We start from the raw sequence: 21,346 nt of genomic DNA, 5'->3' as shown, positions 1-21,346 counted from the left end.
TATTCTGCCGCGGGAGAGGGGAACGATTCACCTCTACGCAGTTAGTATGGGAGGGGAAAGCACAGGCACTCTGCCGGGTTGGGGGCTGGGCAATTTGCAGTCCACAGGTAGGGGAGCAGGGAGGGGGCTGGAGGGGAGTCAGTGGGATGTTTCAGGGGTAGGGTGGGAAAGTGGTATTGAATATATTGACTATGTACGAATTCAGATTGCACTGTTTGTGGGGGGGAAGGGGTGGTTGCACTTTGTTTTGTGCCTCAGGTTTGGGCTATACTTCAAGGATACAAGTGAACACATGAGTGAAATACTGCTGAGCTTTCTAGGATGTTTTGACTATGATGGCGGACGAGGTCTTGGATGATGTGATAACATATGATACTGCCCCAGTTGTGGCTCCGGTGCCCCACATGACCCTGATTACCTGGAATGTGCGCGGTTTGGGGGACAAAATTAAGAGGGGCTTAGTATTGCAATACAGACGTAGAGCAGCCCCAGCACTGGTGCTGCTTCAAGAAACGCATCTGGTGGGTTCGACATGTAAGGCTTTGGATCGATGGGGATACACAATGGTGATACACTCTGGGTTTTCCTCTGGTTCCAGGGGGGTTAGAATCCTGATGCGTAAGCGATTTCCCGTGATAGTACAACAGGTGTGGAAAGATGAACTAGGGCAATTTGCAGCTATCTCCTGCTTATGGGAGGGGCGGATATTCAACGTGGTATCAGTATACATTCCACCTGCCTTACACTCGGTAGCTCTCCCCGCCCTCAGTGCGTTTCTACTGACACTTCCAGATGGCGAGCTCATACTGGGCGGAGACTTCAATGCGGTTCTCGATGAGGGTCTTGACCGCCACCCCAGCAGGACGACAGGGTTACACAAAACGCGGCTGACAGGCTATGTAGAGGCTATGGGTCTTACGGACGGCTAGAGGTTCAAGCACCCCGGAGATCGAGGCTACACCTTCTATTCAGGGTTGCACAATAGACTATCTCGTATTGACAATTTTTTTGTCTCTGCAGACAGCTTGTCCCATATACTAGATGTAAAGATAGGCCCGAGGGGCATTTCGGATCACTCCCCACTCTCCATGATATACACCTCTCATGTCAAAACTCTGATCTCGCCCTATTATTTACAGATTCCCAAAATCAGAAGGGACCTAGTCACGGCTACGAAATGTTACTTCCAAGAGAATGTCACCTCCGTGGACTCACCCGGGGTCCTATGGGAAGCTTACAAAATGGTGCTACGAGGCCAGGCGATAGCCTCCATACAGGTCACAAGCGGACTGTGCAGGAAGACCTGACGACACTAGAGCTCGACCTTGATGTTTTACAGACCAAACATGATCCTGATCCCACTGAGGAGGTTAAGCGTCAATTGCGCCTTAAACAGGCGGAATTCGCAGAGTATCAGCGAGTGCAGGTCAGACAACGGCTTATGCGCACTCAACATGTTATATACGAGGTTGGTGATAAGGCAGGGAGACTTTTGGCGTGGCTAGAAAAGAAATACAAGGCCCAGAGGACAATAGCACAACTCGCTCCATGGATGGTGAGGTGTACACTTCTCCCACGGATATCGTAGACACGTTAGCCGATTACTATGAAGCGGTTTACACTTCCTCCTCAGGTATGTCCTCTGCGGAGGTGCAGACCTACATTAAAGATATTCAAATGCCCTCCATCTCGGACGCAGACGCTGAACTTCTATTGTCAGACTTCACTATGGATGAGGTCGGGGTGCTATTCACTCTTTGCAGTCAGGCAAGGCTGCGGGCCGAATGGAGCCTCAATAGAGCTTTACAAGCGCGTTTCAGACCACGTGGCTCCGCATCTGTTGCGAATGTTTGAAGACAGCTTGGCCACAGGGGAATTGCCCCGAGATCAACGGACGGCAACGATCATAGCCATACAAAAACCGGGTAAACCCCCGGAAGAATGTACATCATACCGCCCTATTTCACTATTGAATGCGGAGGCAAAAACTCTGGCCAAAATGATCGCGGTGCACCTAACCCCACATTTAGAGACCCTGGTGCATCCAGATCAATCCGGATTCATGCCAAACAGGAGCACTGCTCTAAACTTAAGACGGGTTCATGCGGTAATGGCGCAGATCCCAGCTTCATCAGAACCGGCTGTGATCTTATCTTTAGATGCGCAAATGGCCTTCGACATGGTCGACTGGCCGTACCTATTTGCGGTATTGCGACATCTAGTCTTTGGGCCGAAGTTTTGTGCCTGGGTCAAACTCCTGTATATGAATCCACTTGCGCATGCCGTGGCCAACGGCCACATTTCCAGAGATTTCCGGCTAGGACGCGGAACGCGTCAGGGATGCCCCCTGCCGCCTCTGCTTTTTGCATTGATTTTGGAGCCGTTGGCAGCATGGATACGGTGGGACCCCATGATAAAAGGTCTCAACTGGACTGAATCCTGGGAGGAACGCATATCCCTGTATGCTGATGATATTCTTTTTTACTTAACTCTCCCTAGGCGTTCCCTAATGGTTCTTCTTGACATCTGTAAGATTTTTGGGCGGACCTCAGGATACACCATCAACTGGTCCAAGTCGGTATTATTAGTCCTCAAAGGGCCCCCGCCGATCCTCACGAACGACTGCCCCCTGATGGTCACTGACGGACCCTTTAAATATCTGGGGGTATGGGTGACACCGAATCGGGAGGTCTTCTATCACTGTAATTTGTTGCCACCACTTGAGCGGTTTCGCACGGATGTAAGGCACTGGCACACCTTACCGCTGACCCTTCTAGGAAAAGCCACATTATTTAAAATGATGACATTACCGTGACTACTTTATATTCTGGGAAACAGTCCATTTCTTGTGCCTCCAAAATACTTTCAGTCCATAAACGCACTAGTTTCTGGCCTACTTTGGGGGGACAAACCGGCACGCATTTCCCGACTAAGGTTGGTACGTGGATGGTTTGGCGGAGGCTTCGTGCTCCCGGATGTCCAGTTGTACTATTGGGCATCACAACTAAAGATCATAAATCACTGGTTCCATGCCCCGGAGACGGAGCCTGCGTTCAAGGCGGATAGACATGACCTAGGGGCCGGAGGAGTGATGACAGTGCTTTATGATCCTCGAGGTGTGGCGGCCCTACTAGGCCCCACGGCTCACACGGTGAAGCTCTGGCATATGGCATCGGCTCATCTCAAGTGTCAGAACATGATCACGCAGATGACACCACTTTGGGTGTTGCGCCGCCTCGGCCGTCTCTGTAACAGTAAGGGATTTGAGGCCTGGGATCGCATAGGCATTTCGACGATCGGAGACCTTTATAAACAGGGTAAGTTCCTCACTTTTGACCAACTAGCGTCCCAATTCACTATGGTGGAAGCGGAACGTTTCCGCTACTTGCAAATCAGTCATGCCCTTCGGTCCGTGCTTCTGGCTGAAGGAAAGTTACCAGAATCTACTCCTTTAGAGGATAGACTGCTTACGGAACACATGCTTAATAAGGCAACCTCCTTGGTCTACCATAAGTTGATTAATAATATGCCTGACCCCATGGACAGACTCAAAATCACTTGCACTGCGGAGCTCGGAGACTTTGATGAATCGGACTGGCAAACTGCGCTTTCCTTGCCTCAGGAGGTAGCTATATCATCGCGGCTCTGACTGATACAACTGAAAGTCCTACCTCGAGTATATTACACTAGGGTCACGCTGCATAGGATAGGAAGAACCACACACCAGTATTGCTTGAGAGGCTGCGGGGAGGCGGGGACATTCTACCAAACTATCTGGGAGTGCCCATTGATTGCTGGTTACTGGTCCGAGGTTATGCGAACTATATCTCAAGTGGTTCATGTTTCACTGATCCCTGAGCCGCGTCGCTGTCTGTTGAACATTTCGGAGCCAAATTACCTGAGCGGCCCCCTGCAGGAGTGGACAACGCTGGGTATTATGTACGCTAAACGAAATGTCGCCAAGGCCTGGGGGTCCCCCATGTCACCGGCGCTCAAAGACTGGAGTGCAGATATGGACTCCGGGATGGTTGCCAAAAAGGCAGTATATTTAAATCGGAAATTTTCGCGGAAGTGAGGGAAAATTTGGGGAGCCTGGAATGAATATAGAGGATATATTTGTGAACCACCTCAGATGGACAGTGATTCTGATCTGGAATGATGGGGAGGGGGACTGGGACAATCTAGGAGTGGAGGGCTTATGCTAAATAGACGTCCTGATTGCAATATTGCTGATTCTTTGAGAAATTATGATGTGTCCACTATGTGGTTACGTATTACCTATGCACGATTGATAAGTACAATGTATACCTTGAAAATGTCCATTGTTCACTTTTATTAACAATAAAAATTGTTTAAAAAAAAAAAAAAAACCCTGGTTCAATGACCTGCTGAACAATGAAAGAAGTGCGCTTAGAACTATGGAACGCATTTGGAGATCAGTCCCATTTTCCAAGCACCTTAAAATGCTAAGGAATAGGACAAAGGACTATTACAGAAAGATTAAACGCACCAAAGCCACATTTTTCTCTCAACAATTAGATCAAGCAAGAAATCGTCCGCAAAAACCTTTTGACTTAATAAAATCACAATTTAAGGATGAACCTAAACAACTACAAGTTACCTCGCACACCCAACCCACGTGCGACAAATTTTCTGATTTTTTAATCTTAAAAACGAAAATATCAAGAGAGATCTTCTCAATGACCTTACAGGCTTACAGTCTTGCCCTCACACCAAAATCCCTCCCTCACTTCCAACTCCACCACAACAAGCATCCCCAAAGACTGACCTAAAAGAACGACGCAACCTGGTTCTCCTTCCATACCTACACTGAAGAAGCATTAGGCAAGATTCTTAGCACCCTCAAGCCGGCCAATCATACCACCGATCCTCTCCCCGCTAAAGCAGTTAAAGATCTAACCCGTCTGATCCTACCACTCTGGACTAGGATCATCAACAGTTCTCTGAATCAAGGCTGCATCCCTGACATCCTCAAAATTGGTCAAGTGTCACCCATCCTAAAAAAAAACACAGCTGACCCAATGGACCTTAATAACTATCGCCCTATTTCTAACAGCCCTACTCTAGCCAAACTCTTGGAAAAATGTGTACTCCAACAACTGACTAAACACATTGACCACTTCGACCTCCTTGACAATCACCAATCTGGCTTTAGAGCAGGGCATAGCACCGAATGAGCCGTGACTCACATTATCGACGATGCCTTACAAATACTCGATCGGAATGGATCATGCCTACTCACCTTATTAGACCTCTCCTCAGCCTTCGATACAGTCAAACACGAAAACCTGATTGACCTCCTGAATCGCCGAATGGGCCTCTCAGGCTCAGTACTTAATTGGGTTACCTCCTTTCTTCAAAACCGGACCCAAAAATTCAAGGTCAATAACTCCTTATCCAAATCAGTACCAATAACCCTGGGAGTACCACAAGGGTCCGCATTATCCCCTACACTTTTCAATCTATTTATAGAACCTCTTACTGTCTTGTTGCAAGCATCCAACGTCCAATTTCACCTGTACGCAGACGATACACACTTTACCTGAAGATTCATACTCCAGAAGACATCAAACTACTTAACAAAACGCTGCTGAACACCCAATCATGGCTAGATGAGAACCATCTCAAGCTTAACACACTCAAAACGGAATTCCTACTTATTGCTCCACTCTCCAAAATACCCCTCCTCCAGGATTGGTTCAAACACCTCACGGCATTCAACGCTCAACCAACAATCATTGACTCAGCAAAATCACTGGGTATAACCCTTGATTGCAACCTCAACATGCATAAACATATTGCCAAGGCAACAAAGGGAGCAAACTTCCAGATTAATATTCTAAGGAAACTTAAACCCTTCCTACCAAAAAACGACTTCAAGACGGCAGTGCATGCTCTAGTGATTCACAGGATCGAGTACGGTAGTGTCTCTCTTTGCGGACTCCCCAAAGCTACAACAGCACCACTCAGAGCCACCATCAAAGCTGCAGCTAGACTCATCACGGGCTCAAAAAAAAGGGCCCACATCTCCCCGGACTGAAAAGCCTTGAATTGGCTACCATGGGAAGCCAGAATTCACCTAAAAATAGCCTGCATGACTCACAAAGCCATTCACCACAAGACACCTAGTTATCTCTCTCAGAAATTGACTATCTCTGGTGGTACGAGATCCACATTGAGTGCAGAAAACCTATTACTGAAGCCACACAGATTTAATAAGTCGAAAACGTATAAACGCTCCTTCTCAGGGATGGCTTCTAGGATCTGGAACGCACTACCCCCAGAAACCAGACTTATCACATCTACCTCATTGTTCAAAAAGGATGTAAAGGCGATTCTCATGAAAAAATTCACATGATCATCACCTATAGATACCATGACTTTTATAGGTGCAAACAGACAACCCTCTGGCACTGACGATCTCTCGGCCCGCACCCCTCTCTCTATTTTATTTTGCACAATGTGTTAATTATATTTGATCTACCTCATTTGTTTGATGTATGCTTGCACAGTATTTACACTTATATTGGTTTTGACTCGTTGTGTACCTGGATTTATAATTTTTCTTCATTGCCTGTAAAGCGCTCTGATACCCGCAAGGGTCTGGTTCGCGCTCTATAAAACCTTCTAAATAAATAAAATAAATAAATAAATAACAGTAGAGAGAATGAGAAACAAGCATTTGCAATGCAATCGGACTCACCTTTGGGACCTAATATGTATTTAACTACGCAGCACATTAGCCTGGGTGCTGAAACATCTACTGTTTTTTAACATGGAGGGAAAGTAAGCACCAAACTGCGTGACATGCCAGATATGGGAACACATGGAGAGAAATATTGCCTTTCAGCTGGAAATGGTATAGTCCAAAGCTCTGTTTTTATTATCAAAGCAGGACCGTCAGTGGTAATATCACTGAAAATACAAGATTCAACACTTTGTACAGCGCTCTGATACCCTCAAGGGTCATGTTCACGCTTTATAAACCTTTTAAAATAAAAAAATAAATAAAATAAAATAACGTTAATGAGAAAAACTGTGAGTTTTCACTGTCCCTTAGGCGCACCTACAACAACAAGCATTCACAGTAAATGAGCTCGACACCCAAGAGCCCAGCACAGACTGTTTTGGAAAATCAGCTTAGAATTCGAATTGATATGCAAATAGCAAGGGCAGATTTTTTGCGGAAAACAAATGTAACCAAATCAGGCTCCACGCAATGAGCATATTGTGCTAACTGCAGGACGTAAATAAGAACAGTCATGCTCTAAATAATTCATTCGTTTTTAAAAGCAGATTACTGGCATTTTTTAGCTGAGCCATAATGACTCTAAGAATATTTCAACAGCAGTTCTTAAGCAGTGCTTAAGCGCAGTGAATATTTGCCCCGGGATTATCAAATAATTTATTTAAAAGGAGGTAGGCACCATAGGCCTCATTTATGAAAAGTGACGCATCGCTGCGTGAAAACAGCGATGCGTCGCTTTTCATTGCGCCCTCCTTGCGACACCAATGATGCGTCATATTTACAGTATGACGCATCATTGCGCAAGGAGTTACAGATACGTCAGTATTTCTGACGTATCTGTATGGCGCAAAAGTGACGCATTGCTGGAGTGTGTCACAAAAGTGACGCAACTCCAGCAATGTGTCCTTTCACATGGGGCAAGCCCCATGTGAAAGGACCTGTGTCAGTCTTACGCCTGCTGTGAGGCAGGCGTAAGAAATTGACGCATTTGCATACTAGAAGTGGCGCAGTGTAATCTCATAGATTTCACTGCGTCACTTCTACGACCCTTTCTTGCGTCAATACGCCCCATTGCATACATTATACCTGGCGCAGGTATAATGTGGCGCAGGGGTTTACAAAGTGACGCATCTACCTAGATGCGTCACTTTGTAAATATGGCGCAACAAGGCGCATTTTTTACGTCACTGGTGCGACACAAAAAGTGACGCACCGGCAGCGTAAAAGTGACGCACGGCCTCATAAATGAGGCCCCATAAGTCCAAGTCACTCGGAGTGCTGAAGTTTTCCAGATTCATGCTTGAATAACTCATCCGTACACACTGCAACTTAACCTTTTGGGGCCTGCAGTCGTGTTTATTATGACTTTAGAAAATGAACATAAGAAGAACTATTTACAAATGAGCTTGGGAAAGTTGAGAGTTGTGAACTAGAGGTTTTCCATTTCAAGGGCTGGCTCAGTGAGTCAATACTTGAATACTGGACCTTTGTGCCAGAGAGAATGAACAAACTTCTTGGCGAGAGCACTGCAGGCTGAAGGGGAGGATCGCACTCTTAGATAAGACAAAGGGGCATAAGTGGCAGGTACAGGAGCTAAACCTTTTGTTCTTTCCGGGCCCAGGCAGCTCTGTTTCAGCGTTAACCCCTTCAACTCACAGACTACCTGCGTCCGTATGCATTATAAAGATGCGCGGACACAAACAATACTCTCCCAAGCACAAAAGTAATGGAAGTGCAAATTCTTAGCACATAATTGCCAACACTTGCTATGCGTCGAGAAGGAGATTTAGGAAACAAAATCGAGTGAAGTTTAGTTATTCTCCTCACAAAGAGCCACATAAACCTCGCAGCGCATGATTACCCGTTGCCATTGAAAATCATGTGAATCTGCACTCTAAAAACGGTTTCAGCACCGCTTCTCAGTCCTGTATATCCTATCCACACCCACCTCTACTCCCATAGGAACCTCTTTTTACTCCCTCAAAATAAGGCAGTGCAAGGCAGCACCTCCCCGTCTAGGCCGAGGATCGAGAGGCGTGGCTGGTGCAGCCACACATAGAGTCCCAGCAGTTGTATCCTACTCTTACAGCACTGGAAAGGTTGTCTGCGAGAGAAAGTAAATGCTGTGCTATTGGAATCCCTCAGATCCCAAGCACTCGTGGGGTCTAGTGCAAGGACAAGGGTCCCTCCCGTTGGCTGGGGCGGTTACCTTGGATGCCGGTCTGGTGAGACATGCTGCTGCAGCTGATGGTAAAGTTCTGACCAGGAAATGTCCAAGCAGAGATCGCTGAGCTCAGCCACAGTGGCTGCAGCCGGCTGAACGTCAGTGCTCCACGACACCGTTGCCCGGCAACTTGCAGCAAGAGGACTCTTACTAACGTATTGGTGGTACTTGATGACGTCAGACACAGGGACTCTTGCCAACAAGCATTTGCAATGCCTTAGGACTCGCATTTACGGGAGACATATTGCATTGGAAACAGGAGTGCGGGCGGGCAAGAAGGCACGAATTGGAGTGGGGGGGCATGGGGCGGGCCCGCGAAGTTATGGACTGCAAGAGGGGGTGGGGGGAAGACAGGGAAGAAAATAGTTTTCGGAGTAAAGGGTCCAGTAGCCATGGAAGTATACATTTGACAACATGGCCATCATGAGGAGGGACTAACAAGCCTAATACCAATTGGAAGGCACCATTTAGGACCTAAGCCAATGACAACGATGGGCGCAGAGTGGGCAGAGCTTCCACGCTATTTTGAATACTGCATGCCTCACAAAGCGAGGAGCGCATGCGCTGCAACGCTAGGCTCAACCTAAAATAGAAATCAGTCGGTGGTGGAAAGCCACTTCACTGCAAAACTACTTGGAAGTAGATAGGATCCCAAGAGGGTTGAGGATTTTCATCATTCCCCCATTAGCAAACCCAAGGTCAGAACTGTTGAAAGACTGGACTGAGAATATAAATGCATGCTCAAAAACAATGCTTAGAATCTTGATTAAAAATGCGTGGGTAGAGCATAGCGAATTAACATTAAAAATCAAAACTATGATGGATGGTTTTGACAAAGAAACGGATCAGGACGCCCTAAAGAAGATTCTTAGAGCAATTGATGAACGCCTCAAGACTCATGAAAAAGAAATAATACAGTGGAAACAACGCAAATTCCTACATGATGAACAGGATTATGCTGTGGGAAGGATTTTAACATTCACCAAGAAATTTGACAAAGCCTGTCAACAAATCACGAGGGAGAGAACCCTGGGAGTCACTGACAAAAGAAGATCAGAATCAGGCACTGACCAAAGTTCGGATATGGGATCTATAGAGGATCTAAGTAACAATATTGCACCTAAGATTTCTTTTTACGAGGAACTCAGGATGTTACAAAAGGAAAAAAAAACATTCCTTTCAGGGAAAACAATGAGAAAGAGCAGAGGATTAAAGACCAAAGCAAGAGAAGACGTCAGCGAAGAAAAGCAAACCAACAGCTGCATGGGAACAAGGGGCTAAACGCTGAAAAGGAAGTAAAGGCAGTACAATCCAAAGACGTTATGGAGCTATCAAAAATCAATTGTCACTAGCAGAAATTGAGACCCTGAAATTGGGTCTTTCGTTCTGCCCAGCATCAGGAATTGACTATGCGCAAATAAGAATTGATCTATATAAATGTTTTAGAAAGCTTAAATTGAATAAGCTACATGCATTGCGACCCAAAAGTAGTATGGTAGATAGAACTTCCCAACCAGCATCTCTCCCAGACAACTTAACAATAGGGGATATAGTAACACTCCAAACATTACATAGCCGAGAAAGAACTGAAGAAGTGAGGGCTACACTCGGTATCACTAGTGACCCCTTTGATCCTACCAACACTGAATATGTGAGAAATAATTTTGGGATTGACACCGGTGGGACAGAGGCAACTACTTTTGGGTTACCATCCTGATCTATATCTCAATTACCAAAAGATAACATCGATGAATTCTCTGATACAATTGCAAATTACATTTTAAAATTAAGCAGGGAAACCTCAAAACAGAGTAATTTGAACAGGACACAATGGAACCGCCTGACTAACCTACTGAGAGACCAAACCATAGTTATCAAACCTCCTGATAAGGGGGTAACATAATTAAAATGGATAGGGAGAACTATGTCAGAGAAGGACTTAGACAGGTGAGAAACAGTACATATTACACCAGAACTGACAGAAAATATCTACGGAATGTAATCTCTAACTATAGAGAAAGATTACTTTCCTGGCACAATTGTTGAGTGGGACAAACTTCAATTCTTGAAAAACAAGACACCCACTATCCCCACCCTGTACTTATTACCCAAAGTACATAAAGATGCCACAAATCCACCAGGGCGTCCTATTGTCTCCTTGAAGAACATTATCTTTGAGAACACCTCTACATTTTTGTCCCATTTCCTTTCACCCTATGTGCACAATTTAGACTCCTACATCAGAGATACCAAAGATTTTATCCATAAATCCAATAACCTTTGTTGGAAAGAGGAATGCTGGCTCGTGTGCTTAAATGTAGAAAGAATCTATACGCGCCTCGGACATCAAGATGGCATGAATGCATGCAAAAATGTCCTGAGAAGTGCCAAGGTGCTACAACACACACAGATGATTCTGGAAATAAGCGAAACGTGTCTGAAGAGGAATATTTTTCTCTTTGAAAATACTCTATACAGGCAAACACAAGGGCAGCCATGGGGACCTGCTTCGCCCCCAGCTACGCCAACCTTTTGGTGGGCTGGTGGGAGGAGCAGGTCTTCTGGAACTGTGACCACAATAGATTCATGGTTCGCATCAGTGTGTGGCTTAGGTATATTGATGACATCTTCTTCGTTTGGGAGGGAAATGAAGAGGACCTCAACAGTTTTTTGACAGCCATCAATAGCAACAATGTGAACCTAAAATTCACTATGAATTATAAACAGTAGATTTTATTGACCTAAAAGTAACTCTCAAAGATGGTACATTGCAGACAGAACTCTTCAGGAAGAGCACTGCTGGGAACTCCATTTTACATGCGGACAGCTGTCACCCCCCCAGCTTCCGCTTGAGTAATCCCCATAGTGATTATTTGAGAAAGAAAATAAATAGCAGCAGCAATGAAAGCTACAGGAAAACTAAACAGGAAATGACAGACCGTTTTAATGCCAGAAAATATCCCAGAAAGAGTCTGATCAAAGCAAGTGTAAGAGCAGATGAGAAATCAAGGGAGGATTTTTTGCAAGATAAACCACATACACGAAGAGACCCAGAGAATGCACCGATAAGATTTATAACCAAATTTACCAGTCAGGCGAACATCTTGTGTAGGATCCTGAAAAGCAGGTGGGAAATTCTGACACACGACACCATTCTAAAATAAAAGGTAGGAGATACACCTAACATTACTTTTCAAAGAAATCTCTCTTTTAGGGGTATTCTGGTACATAGTCATTTGAATAGCAACAACCAAACATGGCTACAACAAAACCGAGGTTTCAAAAAATGTGTAAATACAGCAGCAATATCCAGGAAGTTACCCTAGAGAAGATCAGTAAAAAAACTGCATCACCAACTGAAAACATGCAAAACAGACTATGTAGTTTCTGTAATCATCTGCCCTTGCGACAGACTACACATAAGGTCAACCACATTCCCAGTGCAGAAATGCATATTAGAGCATTGGTGAGCAATTACTAACTCAGATAAGTCATAATACAACACGGCATTTCAGGGAGTACCATGATGGAGACTGGACTAAAGCCAAATTCTTTGGAATTGACACAATTGCAAAACATCTCAGGGGAGACAATAGAATCTATGCACTATGCAGAATGGAATCAAGGTACATATTACAAGCAGGTAACAGGCACCTCATGGTATGAACCTGGACGAGGTACTGTACACACATCTCTAAGTCAGGAGCACCTCAAGCTTAACCTGTATTGTTTATGAAAGTATTAACCAAATGTACCAATTTGAGATTTTTTTTTTCTTTTAGTTTGAAATTCTTTGTTTGTTCATCCAAAAAGTGATCAAACAGGAAATATATGTCAATTCACCGTGGTTTTTACCTAATTGCAAGCTACATGATAAAATATTGAGTTTTCTGTCTCGATTGCAGATGTAAGGAAGGTCTCCATGCAAATCATGCTGGGAGTACCTCTTGGAGAGTAGAAGGCGAACCCCATGTGGCAACACCTTTTTGACCTTCACCGGATTATGTGAAAAATATTGCAAGATCGAAGCGTGTCTGTTTGTTTGCGATTAAATATACCCATTAACTAAAGACCGCGTTGGTGTGGCTGATTCCTCAACAGAACTGTGAACGGAGGATTATGATTGGAATATATATATATTGGGACTTGTGAGGTCCCCACAGTTGTCTCTTAAGTTTACTATTTTTCCCTCTCTCATTCTGTGTATTTTTTCTGGGTTCTACATGTCATCTCTTGAAGGGGTTATCATTTCAATATTGCTGCCAAGTATGTTAGAACTCTAGGCTCATGCTTTTCCTTTCATTTCTAGTGCAGAGTTTCAGGGTCTCTGCCAAAAAATACTGAATTTTGGTAGCTACCCCCTTGGTTTCAGCTTTGTTTTTCTACCAAGGAACGTGTGCTTCACACTGATACAGGCTTTTTATAATGTATTTCTCCCTTTGAAGATGGCCGCCATTTATTCAATCGGGCCCAGCCCCAGGTGCATCACATCAGTTTGCTTTAGACGAGATCTCATGTCCTATTCTTGTACCCAGGTGGGACTTATAACCTGAGCCTCTGCACTTTCCTATTCTGTGCTTTCCGGACAGCTGTGTGAGCGTTTGTCAGTTTTGGCGCCACTTTGGACCTTGTTCACATGTAAGTAGGCATTTGATTTTACTTGCTTCATTACCCATCCTGGGATGTCCATTAATATTGCTTGGTGCTTATGCAATTTGGGACGTTTTTCAAACTTGAATGCAGGATACATTTTTTTTGTTCATGCTTTTCAGGTCTATGTGACTAACTTCTGGGTTCATTTTGATTTAGTGAGGACCAATTTCTATTCTGTTTTTCCATTTTGCACCTGAGGAATAATGTATCCACATTTTAGCTTCAGAGAAGGTGACTACATCTCTTTGATTCTAATGTTAAGTTCTCGGTTGCCCAGGTTTCTAGGCTTAACATGATTTGTGATTTATCTTGCCCCATCAGTGTTCTTGGAAGGCTGTGGAAAGTCTTCTGACCAATTTGACGATATTGATTCTGCTCAAACTGCATCCATCTGGTGAAGGAGTAGCGTGGACTTTCCTTGTCAGAACAGGTGTTCATTCATACTTTTCCAATTTATTACTGATGAGACTACATGAGGCCATAAGGTTACCTTGACACATGAACCTATGGTGATGTACACTTACTAAGAGAGGCAAACTGTTGCACTGTTTTGCATTGTGATAGATAAGGGTTAAGCCTGTAAACTCTGCACCGTTCACAGAGTTTAAAGAGTTTTTGCACTCCCAGAGCTCGCGTTTTTTCATTACTCACGCTCACCAATGGTAAATTGATGAGCGTGAGTGAGGAAAATCCAACGCTAGACCAGTTCCTTGCGAGATTTCTCAGAGCGGGCGGTCACGAATGGCCACTACTGCTCGTGTTGAGAAACCTTCCGTTTGCATTGAGGAAGTTGTAGCTCAAGTAGAAGCAGCGCCCTCTTGCCCTGTGTGAGATGCCCTTTGTGCTGATTTTACAAGGTGGGGTAAAAACCCGGCACTAAAAATCAGTGCGAATGGCACAAGGTAACACATTCAGCCACTCGCGGAACACTGCATAGCTTTTATTTGAAAATCTGTTTTATTGACTTTTTATGCACAAGCAAAAATAAAGAAAATCCATTACATAATAGACATTTTAACATGCTTTTGAAATAGGAATACCCCCACATTATTGGGCAATTCGCAGCCCCAAATGCAAGAAAGGTTGTGGGATCTGAGAGTGGGAGAAGCAAAGGAGTGCAAACCGTGTGAGAAAGATTGCAAGACATTCTCCTCCTAGACCACATATGGATCATCTATGGGCTAATCCACCCACGACTGTCTACGTATTAAAAAAGCAAAAATAAGGATACCCAAATGGATCATCACACCCTCCATTGTAAGGCCAGAGCAAATAATAGAAAAATAAACTGAAAAGCGACTCATGTCTATAAAACTGTCAAAAATGAAACTTACAGAAACTAAACAGAACACCTAACAACTGCCAGGGATCCACATGCTCCTATATGAAAGATAAAATATGTAACGAGTCTCCAGGTACAGCGGGGGGGGGAAAGAAACAAGGGGGGAGTGGAGGGATGGAGCCAAGCAGGGGTGGGAGGGGAGACGGGGGCATAACGCCCCACCCTAAGAGGGAGGTGGGAGAAGTAAGAACCCCCAGAGACAAGCGCCTAGAACAACCTAGACCGTAGACTCCGGTGAGTCGGTCCCCTCAGTGCAGCCTGATACATGTCAGGGCTCCCACGCTCTAAAGATATCTTCCCATGGTTCTGCATACGGTCGACGCTGTTTGGTAATCCTGTCTTCCGCATTCAGGGCCCGCTTCTCTGCTCTAGCCCAACATGAGACATCCGCCTCCCATAGGTCACCAGAGGGGGGATGCACAGATCTCCAACCAAGCGCTATCCGTCTTTTAGCTAAAAGGAAGGCCGGATCAACAAACCTATGTCCTAACTGATGGTCTTTAGGTCTCGGGCAAAGGCCCAACAGGCAAACCTCTGGCACACACACCAACGTACAGGACAGCACCCTATTAACAATCTCCAAAATCCCAACCCAAAAAGCAGGGAGCCGCAGGCAGGACCAAATCATGTGGTCAAAATCCGCATCTTCCAACAGACACCTGGCGCAAGACATATCCACTCTACTATAAACCACATTCAGCCTGTGCAGGGTAAGATATGTTTGATGGAGTATATTAAATTGAAGGACTTTAAAGGCTGTATTCCTCGAGACTTTCTTGTGGCCCCTCAAGGTTTTCTGACACTCCTTGTCTGACAGACTCCTATGCAGGGTCCCCTCCCATCGCTCTCTAAGGCTAGATAAAGAACCCAGACTCAAAGCCAATATAGCAAGGTAGAGCCAGCACACCAGGTGCCCCGCTGAACCCAACGTCACCACAGCATGACGGGCCGGGTGAGGCTCTGGTTCCACAGTGCCATCTCCTCACAGTGCAAGCATCGCCCCTCTTATTTTAAGGTAGTTTAAGAATTGCACTGCCTGGAGTTCGTGATAGTCTAAGAAGTCATCAAGAGGGAGCAACTCCCTGTTTCTGTAACAGTCTCCAACTGTCAACATGCCGGCTTCCTCCCAACCCGCCAATTGGCGCTGTGAAATTTGGGTCCCATCCCAGGCTGAGGAAGACACACCAGCGGAAGATTAGGGGTGTATAACAATCTAGTTTTGGAACGTGACGTGCACCTATCCCAGCATCGCACTGCCACGGAAAGCAACACTCCCAAGTGGAGAAGATTCCGGCGTCTACAGAGAAGCCTGGGAAGGAGCTCAGTCTGTACAGCACCTGCGGGAAGCAGCAATGTGGCAAAGTCTCTGCCATCAAGCCATCTGGCTAGCCACTGCAATTGCCCCGCGAGATAATAGGCTTCAAAGGCCGGGGCCCCCAGACCACCGTGCACCAACGGGAGCCTCAGCATCTGCAAGGACACCCTATTGCGGCCACCATCCCACACCAGGTCTCTCAAGAGTCCATCTAATAGTTTAAACCAGGATCGCGGTATCAGCACTGGGAGGTTAACAAAGCAATATAGTAGGCGGGGCAGGACCACCATTTTAGATAACGCTACCCGTGCCATAATTGGCAACTTAAGAGTGCAGTAAAAGGCCACATGCCCCCGAAGTGCCCGCAGGGCGCCCCCAAGATTCCCTTCAAATAAATCGGCCTGTGCATGATAGACCCGTATCCCAAAATATTTAAACGATATTGGCGCCCATCCTATTGTGGCCGGTAAGGACAGGGGTCTGTCCACAGAGGGGTGCAGCGGGAACACAAAGGTTTTCTTCCCATTGATGCGCAGGCCTGAATAAATTGCTATTTCCTCCAGGATGGTCAGTATAGGGCGGACCCCCTGTGCACCATCACAAAGATAAATCAAGACATCATCTGCATATAGCAAAATAATGAGATGGGCCCCGCCCAAGGATATCCCCAAAGCCACTTCCTCCCTCCGGATCCGTGCCACCAGGGGATCCATTGCCAAGGCGAAGTGCAATGACGACAGGGGGCCTCCCTGCCTTGTCCCCCTATAAATAGGGTAGGAAGTCGAACAGTCGTCCCTCTGCGCACTCTGGCAGAAGGTGCCCCATAGAGGAGACATATCCACTGCAACCATTCCTCTCGCAACTGCATCCTACCCATAACTGCCCACAAAAAGTCCCAACGGAGGGTGTCAAATGCTTTTTCGAAGTCAATTGCCATCACCACTGCATCCGGATAGTCGCGTGGGTCCGAGTGAAACATGACGTGGTACAACCGTCTGAGGTTAGTGGAAGTTGAGCAGGAGGGAATAAAACCATTTTGGTAAACATGGACCAGGCGACGCATATGGGGGAGGAGTCTCAGGGCCAACACCTAGCTCAGTATTTTAAAATCTATGTTCAACATGGAGAGAGGACGGAACTCAGTCAAGGGAGCGTGCTCAGCCTTTGTCTTGGGTAAAGGGATGTCGAGTGCCTCACGTAGCGCGGGTGGTAACTGTTTAGCCTGGAAGGCAAAGGCATAAACGCGTTCAAGCTGCGGGGCCAGTATGGCAATACAGGTGCTATAACATTCGGCTGGTAAGCCGTCAGGCCCAGGTGTTTTAACTAGGGCCATATCCCGGACTGCTGCTCGAATCTCGCCCGCACGAATTGGGAGGCCCAACGGGTCACTAGCGGCCCCATCCAGGCATGCCACTGGCTGGGCAGTCAGATACAAACACAAGGCTTCCTCCTGGGGAGGCCCTGGGGAGTCATAAAGCCATTCATAATACTCTCTAAATGCGTTGTTGATCACCCTCAGGGAGGAGAGCATGTGACCACCAACATCCATAACGCCCACGATTGGCACACCTCTACTATCAGAGTTAATTAACCAAGTCAAGAGCCTCCCAGCCCTGCCTCCCTCTGCGTGCTGGGTGGCCCGATACACATTAAGATCCACTATCCGCAATCTATCCCAGGTTGCACTATACAGGCTCTTGACTTCAGCTAGCTGCCCGTGGACCCCAACCCCCCCAGCATGCTCCCTGCCCAGGGCCAAAATCCGGGATTCCAACTCCTCCAGCTCTTGGGTCACCAAACAACGCGTTTCCCATAGTCTGACCCATACAGGGTCCCCTAGTGACCACCTTAAATACCTCCCACTCCACTAGCGGCGAATAGCAGTACCCCCCTTAGCCAGAAAATAGTCACCGACAGCCCCGGAAAGCACCTGACAGAACCCATCATTCTCCAACAAAGAAGTGTTCAGCCTCCACCGCGGTATCGGGGGTCTCTCAGGGAGCGAAGTAAAAGCCAGGAGTAAAGGGCTGTGGCCAGAAAGGGCCTTGCCAAGATATTCAACTCCAGACAGCAAGGGGGACAAAGTGGAGGTGCAAAAGAACATGTCAAGATGCGTGCGTAGATCGTACCGAGGAGAGTAATAAGAGTACTCCCTTCCGGCAGCATGCTGGAGGCACCCGACATCATGAATCTCCCAACCAGAGGCCCAGCCAGGGAGTCCCCTAGCTATGGAGGCTGCTGCGGCACCTCTAAGTGGAGGTGTAGACCTATCCCACTGCACATCATACACACAATTGAAGTCGCCCCCTAAAATCAAATTCTCACGGGGAAAGCGCGCCAGGACACCGGAGAGCTGATTCAAAAAGTATAACTGGTCCCTATTCGGGGAATAAATACTACCTATGGTGACCTCCCTGCCCTTCAAAATACCATTAATAAATACATACCTTCCCTCCCTGTAAATCACCTTCCAGGTGAGCTGGAAGGGTACCCCTGGTCTGACCCACACCAAGGCGCCCCGCGAGAAGGCCGAGTATTCGGTCACCTATAACGGACCCCTCCACCTGCGCCTCAAGCGAGCAACCTTCGCCACAGTAAGGTATGTTTCTTGCAGCAGAACCACATGTGCCCCTGGGTGTTTAATATAATTCAATATGTTGTATCGCTTAGAAGGCGATCCCATCCCCCTGATATTCCACGTCATAAGTTTATACTCTCCAAGGTGACCATCAGGTCCCGCCATGAGAGGTCGGTACATCAGTCCCCCCATCCCAGCACCAAACTCGGAGCTAACCCTTAATCCTTGGCATACAAAAACAATCCCAACAAAGAATCTCCCCATCCCAAGAGAGGTCTGACAACGGTCAGTTGCCCAAACGTATGTGCCATGGCAAAAGCCACAAACCTGGTGGTATCCTACACCAAATCAGAAAGGTCAGAGGCAAACAGCCGTAGAACCTGCTTAGGGGGCGCAGCATGCATAGAAGGAAAGCGGGGGTACCGGAGATCCATTCCTCGACCAGCATAGCCTCAAAGGGCCGCCCCAGCCCTCTCCCTGGAGCCTGTACCCATGAGCCCCTCACATCATGAAACTCAGGAACCAGCATCCTAGACAGCGCAGCCCAGAGTACCCAAGGAAAAGGAGCATAATAACAAAGAGAGTAGAGGAGAGGGAGTAGGAGAAGAAAAGCGAGTGCAAGGACCCCCCCAATCAACTTTTAGTCCACAATGCCATCCGCCGTCTGTGGGGTCACCTGAGTCAGTCCTTCATTCGTGGCCTGCAACAAGTCAGAGTCAACTTCCTCTTCCCCATACTTGGCCTCAGAGTCCTTCTCTGAAGAGGAACACCTGCCCTGCAGCATGTGTGTCACGACCGCTAATGCATCCACCCTCTCCATCTCCGTCTGGGACGGACTTGGCCGCTTGGACGCCCTCCGAGCCCTCTGGAATCTCTGTCTTTTCTCCAAGCAGGCCGGTCTGGCCACCTGTCACTCAGTATTAGACTTGGGGGCACCTTCTGATCTGTAGGACTCAATCCAGTCCCAGGCGTGCTGCGGGTCCCCACAACAGAACATTTTCCCGTTCAACATGATCATAAGCCGGGCTGGGAACAGCAAGGAATACTGGATGCCTTCCTCATGCAGTGCCTTCTTCACTTACAAATACGAAGAGCGACGACGCTGCACTTCCTGCGTCTAATCAGGAAAGAGGGAGGCTTTACTGTTCTCTACGGCAAAGGGACCATCCGAGCAAGCTTTCCTTAACAACAAGTCACAATCTCGAAAATGAAGCAGCCTCACCACCACTGTGCGCGCGGGTGACTGGGTGCCGGAGGGAGGGCAGGCACTCGGTGGGCCCTCTCCTAGGTGTAAAAAGGAGAGAGGCCCTGAGGCGCCACAACATCGCTCAGCCAGGAATCCAGGTAAGTAACCATATCCTGCCCCTCCACACCCTCCGGGAGGCCCACCACCCGCACATTGTTACACTAATTACGCCCTGCTGCGTCTTCGGCTCTCTTGTCCAGTGTGGAAACTTTACCCGCTAGCTCGCTGACCTGAGCCGACAGCTTGTGGTGCGCGGGGGCCATCACCGCAAGGTCTGCCTCCGACTGCTTCACCCTGTCCATCAGCTTGGCATGCTCCACGCGCAGCAGGCCCAGACTCACTGCCACAGTGCCAATGTCTTGGTGCAGCGTCACATTGGTGTCCGCAATGGCCTCCAGTATTTTGACCAGTTGCTGCTGGACCGGGTCCTCCACAGGATTGTCCCTCATCTCTTTCTCAGCCATCTCTGGTGGAAGAGACTCCAAGCACTGCTGGAGTCCGGCCTGCTTCCCCCTGGGCCTACCCATGACTAGAGGCCCAGGATCCACTGCCCTCAACCGAGTTCTCCTCTCCCTGGTGGGGGCTCGACATGGCTGCCAGCGATGCTGGTGCCCACAACTCCAGGGTCCGACAGGCCTCCACTGGCATGGCAGAGAATCCTCCGATGCCCCCCAACACCAATCAACACCAGCACGCACCCAGCAGTATACGGCCTCGGAGGGTGCCCAAGGCCGCTCTCATGGGCTCCTCACCTTCACTCCTTAGCGCCAGGGGGGAACCGGCATGTCCTGAACTCCTCTCCTCGGCCCCCTGGCATTGTGGCGCCAATCACCCATTCCTCACTTGAGGCGCCCCTCCCGGCACCCAACTGGCCAGCCGAATCATAAAGGCAGCTCGATGGGCGAGCTCCAGTGCCCGCAACCGCTGTGGACTCCTCCACCCGCCAGGCGCTGCAGCCACTCCCCAGACCGCCACACAGGTGGGCCACCAATGTCACCACATAGCATGCTCCACCAGCCCGAGCCGGTAACAAATAGCCGGTACTTACTCCTGCTGAGGTCAGCGCCGTCTCTGCTCAGCCAAGGAAACATCACCGACCGCTAGGTGCTGCAACTGCCACCCGGCCAAGGCTCACTCGGGCTGCCTCCCGTACCTCTCCTTGAGCAGGCAGCCAATGTCCCCAAGCAGCAGGCCCTGACAGCCCAATCCAGCGGTGCCC

The sequence above is a fragment of the Lissotriton helveticus genome, chromosome 3_1 (assembly GCF_964261635.1).
Source record: "Lissotriton helveticus chromosome 3_1, aLisHel1.1, whole genome shotgun sequence".
Classification (NCBI taxonomy): domain Eukaryota; kingdom Metazoa; phylum Chordata; class Amphibia; order Caudata; family Salamandridae; genus Lissotriton; species Lissotriton helveticus.
This window is presented reverse-complemented; position numbering follows the sequence as displayed.